The sequence below is a fragment of the Buteo buteo genome, chromosome 5, assembly GCF_964188355.1.
Source record: "Buteo buteo chromosome 5, bButBut1.hap1.1, whole genome shotgun sequence".
NCBI lineage: Eukaryota > Metazoa > Chordata > Aves > Accipitriformes > Accipitridae > Buteo > Buteo buteo.
Genome location: NC_134175.1, coordinates 32,778,831 through 32,793,668, shown reverse-complemented (window position 1 = coordinate 32,793,668; position 14,838 = coordinate 32,778,831). Strand labels below are relative to the sequence as shown.

Below are 14,838 nucleotides of genomic sequence, written 5' to 3'. Positions count from 1 at the left end.
TCAACAGATGAAACAGGTAGACTCCTTCCACAACCCTACATTTGTTCATTTTCTATATTGCAGTTGCCTTTAAAATGCTAGAATTGTATAGAATTGGTCATACAGCCCCTACTGGAAACAAGCTTCCTTGTTTACTACTTTTTTACTCACTATATAAACACACAATTGCAGAAATCTCAGAACAGTTTATTTGCATGTTCCATAACCTGTGTCCAGAAGTTTTATTTGTTTTACTAGCTGTAGTGAAGACTAATGTACATGTGTTTTTCTGTAGATTAGCAAACCTATATAGAAAATAAATGCTCAAAGACAAACACACGCACCCCCATTTCTTGCAAATGCAAGAATGCTAGATAATATTTCAAAACGGGTCAGCTACGGTGCCACAGTGAAATAGCTTGATACTGAGAACTGTACAATATCTGCATCTCCATTTAACCTTGACTGTCTTTCTGGGTGCTGAGCACTGAAAAATCAAAGCTAGTTTGTTTAAATGTTTTTGTATTATTCTGTGTACCTACCTTATGGGCCTCACTGCAGGATTTGTGGGCGGGGGTGGGGGGAATCTGTGTGATTTCAAGCTGAAATCTCATTGGAATTAAAGTAATTTGAGTAATGGCCAAGATTTTCAAAGTGACCGAGAGGATCTCTGATTTCTTCTGCTTGAGAAATGCAGAAGTGACATGCTCTAGAAGCATTAATTAGCTAGTCTGATTAAGGTTTTATAAAAATTTACAAATAAATGACTCTATCTTCTTTTGTATGAAACATTCTTTATTATACTTTGTTCTGCCTACTTGTTAAAAGACCACCCACAGTGGCAGTATAGAAGGATATTACTACTCGGGCATAGACCAAAGTGCATTAGAGGAGATCTATAAAGCTGTAACTCACTGTGCTTTGGGTGAAAATAAAAACTATAGGGGGGAAAGACTTTCAGGGACATGCTTTTAATAAAATCTTGAGAAAATTTGACTCTTTGGAGTTTTAAATGAACACTCAATTTAGCTGGACCAATGCACTGACTCCATTTGATTGCATTTTTTCTAACAGAAGAGTTTGATATGTCTTTATGTCGTACAGGAGAGCTGTACTCAATATGAAGTGTTTCAATGTATGGGCAAAATTTGTAGCAATAAAGACTGATGAAATCTGGAAGTCCGAACTTGACAAGGCTGATCAGGACAGCCTGCAGACATTTTGAACCACTACAATTCATTCTTCATAAACACTGAATTCACTTTTGAGAGAAAGTGTGGGAAAACTTGTTTGTTCTATAAAAACCATTATCTCAGCAATGCACCACATAGATTTACAATGACTTTTTCTTCTAGTAGCTTGACATATTGATCTTTGGTCACTGCAGCATACAGTAGCCCATCATCAGTGAACTGCTAAACTGGCATTTCTCTTTTAGAACAAGGTAACAGTGAAATCCTAGCTTGTTAATGTGAATTTCCCCACTGATTTCTGTAGCACCTGGACTTTTTATAGTATGAAAAAGTTTTACAGGCTAGAATAGCTACATGTTAATTACTCTGTGATACCTACATATTTCTAGAAACAGAATGTGTAATTAATGTAATTTCATTTTTTGGATAATCGATGGCATTTTCTGAAGAGAAAAACATGAATAAGTAGGTAAAAAGCTGAATAAATTCAAGTAAGTGCACAAGACAAGAAATACATGTCTGTCACTGATGCTAAAGTTAATAAAAGATTATTTTAAAAGACAAGTTGGAAGACTAAGGAGTGAGATCATCAGATCTTTAACACAGGAAGAATGAATGACAGTGAAGAGGAACAGCTGAGTAAGAATGTAAACTATGCATATGGAATATGTGGGGGTTTTCTAAACATGAGGGACACATCTTTTCCATAGTGCCCATACAGAGCTTTCAGTAACCTGGAGTCAACCCCCATTTAAAGATAAATCATGTTGTCTCTCAAAATAAACACAACAAAATGTAGAAAGAGACTGTAAGTCTTTTGTCTTTAAGAAACACAAGTGTGAAGGTGATGTAGCCAAGTATTTTTTATACCTAATAGAAATAACAAGTATTTTTAATGCAGGTGAGGGAAAGAAAATGTTAAAAGCTAAAACCATGAGTATTCATTCACTATGAGGTTAAATGTAGTACAGGCAAATCAGGAGGCCTTTCAGAGTTTCACATCAGTCTTATAAAACAAACATTGTTCCTGTAAAGCCCATGTCAATCTAAAGAAAGAATAGAAGAGAACATTTGTCTAAAGTGCTTCTCAGTTGCACAGAGACAGACATTAAGTAGTACAGTATCATTTTGAAAGATAAACCTATTTCTCAAAGAAAGTCACAGATGTCTACATTATTAAATTGCCTGTTGTGGAAACTTTTGGAAGAGTCCTTGATGTTCATTGTGTGCTAGCTATTCTCATTTTGGAACTGGCAGGGTTTGTAAATCCAAGAATGCCAAACACTGTACAATATAATATCATTTATAGTGTTTCCAGTAACAGGGAAAAGGATTTTCTGAAGAATTAAAATCAAGTCAACGCTCCGTTATCTGCATTGAAAACAGACTGGAAGAAGCTCACTTTCCCAGACTGAGGAATAATTTAATTCCACTGCTTCTGAACCTCGGTGTGCCACCTGTGACCGACTTCCCCAGAACTGCTCAATGCGCACACTGCGCAAACACATGGAGCCAGTTCAGGTGCTGCATCTGGGTCCACCTGACCCTGTAAGACATTTTTGAACCAGAAGTGCCAGCAGGGCATGGCAGGCATGCTCAAACTGGCTTCACTTCAGCACGTTGCCAGACAAATTATGTCCTGTTTGACTTCTCCAGAAACCACATTCTGGCAGCACTCCAGAGCTGGTATCACCTTGCAGGACCTGAGCTGGTCTGGTCTATACCAGGTTTTTTTTTTCTCTGCTCATGGTACCCATAACCCAGGCACTTACATACAAAACCAGGCTGCACACCATGCATGCACAATTCTTTCTTACTTACAGAAATTTTTAGGAAGTGACTTCAGGAGTATTGTCTAAAGTATTTAGTTCTCTGAAATAAGGAGGAGCTTATTCATTTATCATTGAAGTAAGCTTCAGAACTTGCAAAAAGAAAAAAGTCCTGTTCTGCATAAACAGAAAAGGGAATTATGCCAGGAAGCAACACCTGAGAATAACCACTGGACAACCATTGCATGTCAGAGTAGCTGGAATCTTGTCTCAAAGGTTTAGTTCCTTTGTGCCAATGTATTAGTCTTAAGTGACAAGCAGAACAGGCTTAGGAAGTAAGGCATAATACTTTTCTCCAGCTGTTTTCAATGAGGCATGTGAAAAAGAAAACTTTACAAAAACTAAACATATAGATAGAAGCAAAAATTTCTTAAGTCAACTCTTAATTCTGTTTTTGTTAGCTTTATCATTTGCTGACATCACAAGGCACACATAGATAGTATTGCCTGTCTTTTTGTACATAAGAGTATTGTTAATTGCTATGTCATTAAAAATTGTGGTAGTAAAAGGAGAATTTGTCTTCAGTTGACCTTGCCTTTTGATCCCTTCAATTTCAGCTAAACCTAAAGGTAGGATGAGAGAAGCATAGCACATGACTACATGACTACAGACCTCAAATTTCAGGGAAAGACGCATTTTGGTAAAGGATCACCACTGAGTGGAAAGATGCAGTATGAATTTAACTATATTGCCAGGGAGTCCATGCAGGGGAAAGATACTATAAATGAAAACCCAGAATATAGTAGGGCAAATATAAGATTTGCAGGTTGCAGAACTGCTTTGTTTTCTGTCAGAGAGAGCATATTAGTTTACATCTATTTATTGGGCACGTCTGCTGCCTCCAGTCACTGCAGTGATGGGGACCTCATCTACCTGTAATGAATCAGCAGATACCATGTACTGGAGAAAAAAGAAAGGGGAGGAAAATACGTTTTCTTCATGACATCCTTGTTAGATGGATGTAAACTGGCTACATCACAATCTAGATTAGGCTAGACTAGCACCAATGTTTTCTAAAAATAAACTTCGTAAATACACAGATTTTAATTTGGCTGTACTTAGAAACATTAGGCTTTTGCCTCGAGTTCTGCTGGTCTTTCTGATGATCAGTAGTTACTCAGAAACTCAGAACTGCCCTTGCAAGGCAGGTCCACCTTCTCCTGACTTGAGTAGTGTATTTTGCAACCAACATAATTATTTTGGATTTTTTCTTCTAACCTTTTTACTAGGTCACCATCTGTTACAGCAGCTGCATATTTTGTGTGAAGTAGATAGGACACTAATTTTGTATCTAGGAGCATGCACCTGTAAGAACCCAGTGTCCCCTGCTGAGCAAAGACCTTAGCTGAGCACGGAGCCAGTGAGGAATACCACCTCCTGAACCACCGCTATTACTCCCTGCAACCCTGGGGCATTTTGTTGTTCTTGAAATCAACTGGCATCAACTGTAGGAGGGACATTAGACACAATGGTAAGCAATAATGAAATATTTACAAATGTATAATTTGGACAGGGATGTTCAGCACAGTGGGCATGCCAAAGTGCTTCCAGTTTTGGAAGCATTAAGGTTAATCAAATACAAGGTTTGACTCTGCAGTTCTTAACTGAATAAAGACTATAGATGTTTTTCCTTAAAAGTTACAACAGGATTTGTCTTGAATATCTTAGAAGAATAGATGAACAGAATGATCTGAAAAAGTAAAATAATTAAATGGCTGATGCCAATATGCAGCTTTCCGTAACAAGCAGATTTAACAGTATCAGTAAAATACACATGCTGAAGGAATGCTTAACATTTAACAGATTATGGTAGAATAAATTTGTGCAAAGCCTGCTGGGAAGGTAGCAGTAATACCACTGATTTAGGATGTACTGGACATATTTTTGCAGCAAGTGTCCATAAGGGAGACAATAACTAATCTATTCTTTGTGCAAATAAGTTGATGGGAAGTGAATTGACTGATATTTCTTCATTATATAAAAATATTACTTGTTAGAGAAGATAGCAGTTTGGGGGTTGATGTACCGTTTAAAACTATTTTTTGCTGACAAGTAGTAGCTTGTGATACAGTTGGAAGGATTTACTTTTTAGAAACATCACAAAATTAAAACCAATCAGCCACAAAAACATCTCCTCTCCCTCTCCCTGCCCTTCTTTTAACTTGAAATAACAAGTGTGTAACAGACTTCAGCAGCAGTTTACAGTCTTAACCACTTTCTCAACGGGTAGATACAGTTATGGCTGTGTATGCCAGACATAACTATGGAGAATGTGTTACCCTTATGCAGAAGTCTGTCTTGTCTATTTTTTATAGATACATAAACAATGTGTTTATATAAAAAGTATGTATTTCCAAAGGTATATACATAAACAAACAATATATGAACAATTATATACATCTGTATATATTACTAATAGTAGTTAACTTTTAAGCAGTTTAGGAGATCAACTTGACTGTACAGAACCTCACGATATTCCAACCTGCTTTTAATAATAGAAAAAAAAATGCAGATTTCCACTGAGGTGTACAAATTAAGGGGACTTTACTGCATCTGGAAGCATTCAGGTGACTGCTATGACAGCTAGTTGCAAGTGTGTCAAATGAATACCATGCTGCAAGGGGACTAGTTCTGCTTCAGGCACCTGTGAACCACATTCAGGTTGTGTCAGAATGTGTCACATTCAGTGACAAGTCTGGAACTTTTTGATAGCTGCAGTTTTTTCACAGAAACTATCTGTTCACGTGAATAATCAGTTTCCTTAGTGATATTCCTTTTTTTAAGTAAGAACTCATCAGAAGAAAGCCCCTTTTTGTTTTAGCTGCTTTTTCAAATAGTTTCAAATTAGTTCATGACTCCACACTGACTTATTTCATCTGCAGGATGACAAAAGCTTTCTTGATCGCATGAATGTAATTTTCTGTTAATGAGAACTCCTGAGATTTCTAACATGAGCAGTGAATTTACAAAAATGGTTTCTTTTTTTAAATTCATTTCATGAAATACTACTAAATTAGGTCAGGCATGAAAGTTTCAGCCTCATATCTCTAGAAAGAACATAACTGTTATCATTCACTAGTAATAATTCATTTTAATAACATTCAGGTTAAATATTTCATCATTCCTGTTTGCCTCTATTTAAAACTACTGTAGTATAAATGAAATACTGGTCCTGTGTTTCAGGTAAAGATAAAAGTGAGTCCTCTGACTAAACTGTGTGATTTAAAGGAAAGTTTCACTATGCATTTTATAGAGCCATTAATAAAATTATTTAAAAATCAATAATGAGATTTATGTTGCTTCTCAATTTTATTGATTTTTTTAGTGCAAAGAGTAGGTCATATTAGGCACAATATATTTTCTAGTTTCAGTACTGAAAATGGCCTTTTTCTGTCTTTGAATAGCCAAGGCTCCAAAAAGAGAAGGAACAAGATATTTTTTTCAAAATGTTAGTTTCCTATCAGTTTTAATTTTCATTTCAGTCCTGAAGAGTTTGTATGGTGTATCTAGCCATAATTTCTCCTACTATTGCACATACCTTGCAAAAATTGTTCAACAAACTTATTTTTCTATAAAAGAAATAATAAAAGTCCCTCATTATTTGACCATTATGCTATGAAGATTTCAGTGCAAATGAACTGTATGTAGCAGCTTTGTGATCATAATCACTGTTCATGCTAAACACAAAAATTATGTTTAAAAAAACCCAACCCTCATTTGTAATATGTAACCAGTGTTAGATTGATTTTCTTCTGGTGGGATAATATTTAAAATAGGGTTTACAAGACTTCATTGACCAGCTGGCATTTTCTTTGCCATCCACAGGGGTTTTTCCTCTGTCTTCAAGTGTAACAGAAGTGATTTTAATTAGTCTTTCATTGGAGTTAGTAATTTAATCTTTATGAGATAATTGCAGGATGGCTCTTAGGATGATTGATAAGAATTCAGGTGTAAAACTGGTACCATCAGAGCAGAGATGGTTTGACTCTGCTGGAGTTTGAGCTATCAAATTCCTCCATGGAGAAGTAGACACTACTAGAAAATAAAGATTCTTCTGCTACTAGAAAACTATGGGAAGTAATTTATAAAGTGAAAAGAAATGCCCTCCTTAGGTAATTTCTGTTTCATATAACTTTTTCAACTCTAGATTAATTTAAGCTGTTTGTTATTTCAGGTTGCAGAAGACTTGGTGATGGGGGAAGGCACGTGAAAGAGAAACTAAGCAACAAAAGGCAAAGGTCAGGTAGAACAAATTGTTAGACTTACTAAGAAAAAGTGCTGAATTCCCTTATGCAGGCTAGTCCTCTCAGATAAATTCTTCCTTCAATTTGATTTTGTGGTGCTGTAGTACTGCGCTAGACTCTAGACCAGAGACCAGTAGCATCTGGAAATCCAGTGGTAACTCTTGAAGGTTACTGAGTTACAGTTATTACTTACAAATATTTGGAGAATATGTGTCTGATCTTTATTATCTAAAATCCTATGTATCAACTCTGTATTTCTCAGAGAGAAAGCTGCAGCATCATTCAAGGCTAGTAGGTGGTACTGGATTTTGTAGAAACCAGTTGTAAATCCTGGAAGTTTAGTGCCAGAGACTTAGGTCGCTGTTCTTTAGGTCTGTCCTTGTACTCATCAAAGAACATTCTAGCAGATATTGATACAAAACAGGAAACCTCTTACTACAGCTTTCAACTCATTAAAGGTTTTCCTAGTTGGCAGTATGGGAATAAAAGCTCTTATAAATGGATTGCAGGGGGAAAGAAATACAAGGAGAAAATAGTTATACAAATTAATGAAGAGTGGATTAAATTAATCAATTTTAAAATAGTTGACATGCTGAATATACTTGTTTAAGAAAACATGCTGTCTTCCAAAAGATAGAAGGATCAGAATATAATGTAGAACCTGTAAAACAGCGATTGAAATAATACAAATAAAGAAATGCTTGAGAAATTTTAATATTCAATATATTGTCAACATTTGCGCTCATTTTAAGATGCCAAAATAAATCATTAATGAAATTCCTGAACTTCTGAGAATTAGTTTTGTAAAGGCATGAACATAATTCTGTGAAAGCTCTGAAAAATGAGAGTAAAGAGAATATGAAAGCAGCATCATCAATCTTTCTTCTAAATTTTAAACCTGAACAATTTAATGCTACCTGCCGTTGTCCATACATTTGCACCAGCTGGCGGTATTGTTCAGACTTCCGCTATGATTCATACACAGAGCACACTCAAAAACTGTGCATGTCAAAGAGATTGTTACTTCTCTTGTAGTTTCCCACTACGAATCTAGGGGAAGGATGGCATATGTAATCAGTTAACTCTGTGTTATGCCAGGGGTGTCAATTGAGCAAATAGATGATTTTTTTTCTGTGTTGAATTAGAACAGTGTTATTTCCACAAGTGTCTGCTACATACACAAAGGCAGAAAGTGCTGGCAACTTTGGAACTTTTAAATTGTGATTTACAAGAAAGTTACTTAGAGTGCTTGGTTGGGAAGTTCTTCACATCTGTGTACCCCCGTCTCCTGTGTTTATTATTCATTGTATTTCTACTCATTGTTCTTTACTAGTTATCATCTCCTAAGAGTCCAGTTCGTGGGCATCATGTCAGTAGACAAGAACATTTGTCATTTTGGCTCCTTTTTTTGTTTTAGTCTTTTTTTTTCTTTGTTTTCATCCTTTAAGGTCTTACTAGAAAATGCTTTAAATCTGTTCAGGTCAACAACAGAAAAAGAATATCCCTCATTTGAATAGTTTTGGCTGAATGATGAGTACATGACACTTATATCATAAAAAGATCGGAAGTGGTCTACCTGCTGTTCCATAATTATTGAAGCAGATCTCGAGTTCTGTGTTTATAAGTTGTAACTACCTGAATTAAATTATAGCAATTAAATATATTTTAATTTAAGAAACATGTAAGAGTTGAAAAAAAATCACTCATACACTGCAAAAATAGGTCCAGCCATGATTAATGCAACGTCATGTTTGTGAATGGATAAATAATTCATTAATTAGTGAAATAAGTGGTCTGACTGAATATTCACAGATATTCTGTTACATGCAAATTAACTAAATATAAATTTGGGGTAATGTTACCAATATGGCTATGTTTTATAGTGTCTATGTGAGAAAATATATTTGTGAGGAAAAGAGCAAAGTGAGGTCAAGCTGTGGAAAAGGCAATCAAAACCTCTGAGAGGGCAAATGAAATGAAATTTGGTCATTCTCACATCCTGACAAGAAGGAAAGATTTTGTTTATCTTTTTATTGGCATTTCTTTAAAAATCTCACAGTTGCCTGAAAATGTGGTTGTTAATGGTACCTGAATACAATGCTGACAACAATGCTATCTTAAATCCACACACCAACAGCCTAGGGTAGTATATGAGGAGCTCAGATGCCTTGGAATTGGTTGATTACGGAAACATCACCTGTTAAAATGTCAGAAGGAAGCCTCATCATGTACGCCCTTTGACTCTTTAGGAACTTTCTTGTGTTGGATAACTTCATCATCATTTTGCACAGAGAAATGTGATTTTTTTTCTCTTTTGTTCCTTAAGGCCTTTGTATGAATAGTAAAGTTACATATGTACACAGTTTTTATGGTTTGCTTCTCAAGGTCCTATTTAATTCATTTGGAAAGGTCTGACAACCGATAATGAATGACATAAGATGCATTACCAAGCAGGCAATCATTGCTTTTGACTTGATAGAACAATTGGGGAAGGGGGGAATCTGGTGGTTTTTTATTTTGTTTTTTTCTTTTTTCTTATTTTGACACTAATACTCATTTAATATACCATGCTCAGTGTTCCTTAGTTATTCCACAGATAACATATGTGAAAATCCCACATCACTCCTGAATGACCCAAAGAGGACAGGACACACCAGATTTCATATTCCAGATCTTTTTGAACCAAAGTCTGAGCAGGTTTTAGTGTCATGAAGTGCACCTTCTGTGAACTGCATGAGAAGTAAGGGGGGGGGGGGGGATAAAGCTGCTTGTTTTCTTTAGTATCTCCTTTTTATGACATGTTTCTCCCTCTGTAGCAAGCATTTACATTTTGAGAAGCCAGAAGTCAAGTCATTTTCTACAGACACATACTGGTAGGGAGGTGTGAACTGCTTTGACATCATTCTGATCCTATTTGAATGTCAGTGGTTAAAAGTTCACTGCTACTGTTCTGAACCCTTTAAGGAAAACTGAAGTCAAAGAGAAGAAGCAGACAGAAAAATTCAAAGGGGGAAAAAAGGAGGAAGGAGAATGAGGGGAAGCAATAAAGAGCTCTCAAGTAAAGCATGGTCAATGGGAAGACTCAAGAAGAAATAGCGAGGTAACAAGGTGGTAATGACTGACATTCTCAATTTTCAATGAAATGTAGATACCTGCTATAGAGGTTATCCTTTTATTCCTGTCTATTCATATAGGTCACATCCTATGCTGCTCTACCTTCCCTATGAGTAGGATAGAGAAGTTTTTGCAGGAAGTAGCTAAGTTTTCCATTAAAGAGAATATTTAAATAGTGTATTTTTTGTAATTTTTTATATAGTACATATATGTATGCATATATATATACACATATATACTATATGTATATGTGTATAGAATCATAGAATCATTTTGTTTGGAAAAGACCTTAAGATAATCAAGTCCAGCCGCAAACCTGGCACTGCCAAGTCCACCACTAAACCATGTCCCTAAGCACCACATCTACATGTCTTTTCAATACCCCCAGGGATGGTGACTCAACCACTTCCCTGGGCAGCCTGTTCCAGTGCTTGATAACCCTTTTGGTGAAGAAATTTTTCCTAATATCCAATGTAAACCTCCCCTGCCGCAACTTGAGGCCATTTCCTCTTGTCCTATTGCTTGTTACTTGGGAGAAGAGACTGACACCCACCTCGCTACAACCTCCTTTCAGGTAGTTGTAGGGAGCGATAAGGTCTCCCCTCAGCCTCCTTTTCTCCAGGCTAAACAACCCCAGTTCCCTCAGCCACTCTTCATAAGACTTGCATATATATGTATACATGTATATAATTTATATAAGTATATGTAATGTATTTTGTATGGGTATATGCATATATGTATAAAAACCACCAATATTCTCACTTTTATTAACTTATGCCGTTTTAGAATGCTGAATTGTTGCCTGGGACTATTGCCCTGTTTCAGGGCCTATTTTTTAAGACAATGTCTAGATAACAAATAACAGGTAGCAACTTCTATGTATGTATGCTGGCAGTTTTAGGGTAACGTAGAGCTAAATAAAAGTTTGTACTTTGTAAATGTTATTCTGAAAACAATGCAAATACAAGTCTAAAACATATTGCTGGAATTGACATACTAATTATACACTATTTTATGTTATAATACATTAGTATATATTTAATGTGATTGTTATTTATATTATGTTCTTTATGATTCATATGTTCTCATAATAGCAATTTTGAATACTACAGAGGTGATATATTTTACAAGCTTGAAAGAGACCGCGATTTCTGCAAACTAACAAAATAATGTCAATTTAAAAGAAAAAGTCTATTACATGTTACTTTATTTTATAACAGAGTGGACCGCTATGGTGGGTATATCACTTTTCTACATACATTTCCAAGGTAGTATGTAGCTCTGAGAGTGCCTACTGAGTGTAACACTGCCAGCTCCTGGTTATCAGAATTATTTCTTAAGGTAAATTAGCAGGGAAATGAAAAAATAACTTACACTTCTATGTCCTCTGTTTGGCACTAAGTTTAACAATTCTGTTTACTGTGGATTTTATGACTCCACCTAATAATCAGCAAAACTGAATTCTTGAACGGCTGTAAGTCAGGCTGAAAGAAGAGGTATTTGAAAGAGTTGAGCTCACTCTAGTTGTTGGGTGTGCACTCAACTGTGTTTTAATCTACACTAGAGGCTAATTGGCTAACTGGAAACAACAAAAAAACCCCATCATGTCTCAAAGGCTTTTAGTCCCAAGAGTCATAATGCTCGATGGAGTGGTAAATGAGTGTCAGGGCATTAGGGTGATTTTATACTTTCCATATTTCAAAGGAGAGTGGAGTTCTTTGCTTGACTGGTGAGACAAGACCTCTCAACCTGAAAAAGGAGGTCTCAGTAGAGACAAAGTTGAGAACTTCAGCTGTATGTCATTTGAACTGATTGAAACACTGTCTTGTTTTAGCTTGGTTTAAAGACACTAAACATTAACCTACAATGCCCCCCCCCAAGAAAGAAGTGCTGTACTCACAACAACTATAGAGGGTTAAATCATGTTGAAATCAGCTGACTTACTATTCAAGTGGAAGATAGGAACGTTATTTTTCTCAATGTTTCCTGTAAAGTATGTGAACCAATCCATCACTCGCCTAATTTCTTAAATTATTTTAGAGTTTGAGAATAGCGTTTTAATTACATTCCTCATTTACCTAATTTAGTTAATTAAATATTAAAATATTCCTATGACTGATACTGCAACAATATGAAAGCATTTAGCATCAAATATCACTTAATTAAAAGCAAGATTTAATTTTTCATACTCCTCCTGTGTCTCACAGTAAGCAACCAAAATACTGGAGAATTGCTAACAACAAAAGGTATTGATTCAGGTTTCACATTTTTTTCTAGCATGTGGCAAATGCTACTGCATTATATAATACCAGGAGACAAGAGGTAAAGCAATTTTTTATATCTTATTTATATCCACCGGTCTAAAATAAGTTGTTTTTAGAAAAAAGTTATTTTTAGAAAACAAACAGCATTAGACAAAGTGGCTTAATACAGAAGCCTCAAGCTGACATTCATCAGCCTCTACCAGAAGGAAAGGTAATTCTAGCTTTCTCTGCTTACTGTTGGAAGTTTGCAGTGCTGTCCAATGGCTACGTCTACCACTAGAGCTTGTAATACTTCTCAGACTCCAAAAATGCCTTAGTAATCTTTGCATCTACTCTTTAGAATTTCTAGATCTAGCTGAGCTTGGCCTATTGGGAAATTGGGCTCTGTAATTATGTTGGTTTCATGTGAGCATGATTCTTGGAATCCAAATATCTCCCCTCTTTCTTGTCTAACGTTGTATATGACCCAAACTGTCTCTCTTCAGAGGCCTTCCTGTGGATTGTTTTGGGGTCTGCCTTTACACTATTGACAATTACTTTTGTGTCATTCATTTATTCTAAAACAGAGCCTAAAAATGAAAGGTTCCTACCTATGTAGAGACTCATCAGGACTCTGATGGTGAACAGTTTCGTTCATTTTCATTGCACTAGCACATAAAGCTGTTGAGGGTGACAATGGAAAGTTAGAACTGGCTGGCAGGTTCGTTAGAGGAAGAGGAATCCTATGATACACTTGGCAGTGATTTTGTCAAATGTTGTATAAAAAGTAGTGATGCATGTAGCACTGAACATGAGATAATGATACACATTCATATCAGGATGGAAATTTACTTAATTAAAAGAGAATAATTTAAAGTCACTGGAAAAACTGATGGAGTATAGAAGCTGTGAAGACTTTTTTCCTGTTTCTCAACTGAGATAGCGTTGGCTAGCCAGACATAATACAGCACCATATATGCCAGCTAGGTACAAGATTGTTGCTAACTCTGGAGAACTGCTTGTTCTGCAGCAAGAAAGCTAGATGATAAGCTACGTAGTGTGGTATGAATTTAGTTGCTTGAAAAATGAAAACTGGTTTGAGAACTCTGATACGTGGATTTCAAGATAGCAGTGAAGAAAAAATCATGGTAGTTGCCCAGATGTCTTGATTTAAACTTGGCTCATCTAGCAAAACCGTTGCAGGCATCAGTGTGTCATGATTTCATTCAATAAATGCGTAACAAGAGTATTATTAGGAAATAAGCTGGAGCATTTTGGAACAGAACAGTTCAATAAGGCCATAGAGGGAAGATTAACCTCAGGCAGAAGAGTTAGTAATAGTTGCAAGTAACTTCTTACTGGCCAGTCTAAAGTCTGAAATATTTGCCTGTTTTATTCATCTTGGGATATAGGAGATAAAATCTACTATTTTTAGACATTTTGCTAACGCTCAAGTATTAGACAATGTACATGAAGATCTAAACAATAAATGCTGGCTTTTGATAACTGGGTTGTAGGGGGCTGAGGTTTTCTTCACAAAATTAGTAATCAGAAGAATATAAATGGCAAAAATGGAATCAGTCTGAATTCCTTTTTGACATAAAAGAGAGAGATTACTTATTTAAATCACATTTTCTAAAAGTAATTCACGATAAACTGCTACTTAGAACACTAATGTGCTAGTTAAATATAACTGATTACTGTAATCCCTTATATTAACCTGGTGACTACATATTTTGTAATAAGCATTAGATTTAAAAGTAGTGAGAATGCCAAAAGAATCTTTGCCAGTAAAATAAGAACTCATGCACAGAATCCATAAAGGTTTTCTTTAGTTAAGTGGTAATTTTCTGATAATACCCACATTTTGTAGCATGTGTATGTCAGAGTATCCTGATACATTTTAATTTTTCATGTAATTATACCTTATTTCATTTAGCACAGGGATGCTTTGTCTTTGGAATGAAAAAGAATGAGCAAATGTCACTTTAGAAAGCCTGCAACCTCAAGATTCACCTGCAGAAATAATACTGGCAGCTTTGCTACTAGTCTACTTTCAACATCTTCCATCCAAAAAATAGACTGCAGTGTATTTCCCATATAGAAATACTCCATGGTGCTAGCTGAAAAACAAGACCAAAATCCCCAAACATCTACCTGTTAAGCTCTGTCTTTATAACTATATGCCTTCTCCTGTTTCTTTTTACTAGCCGTTATTGTACTTTTACCTCTCAAG

The 14,838-nt window shown here is 35.8% G+C and overlaps 1 protein-coding gene across 2 annotated transcripts in view; it reads left to right on the top strand.

The window, feature by feature from the left end:
* B3GALT1 (beta-1,3-galactosyltransferase 1) overlaps nt 1-14,838 on the top strand; it is a 218,858-nt gene that overhangs the window by 39,204 nt on the left and 164,816 nt on the right. Inside the window, exons 1-2 of one of the 2 annotated variants that reach the window (XM_075028533.1) lie at nt 4,347-4,472; nt 7,176-7,239. The exons of the other annotated variant lie outside the window; for it this stretch is intronic. The gene's annotated coding sequence lies outside the window, so the exon portion shown is untranslated. Of the gene's footprint in view, nt 1-4,346; nt 4,473-7,175; nt 7,240-14,838 lie in introns of those variants that run through there. 2 annotated transcript variants of the gene reach the window in all.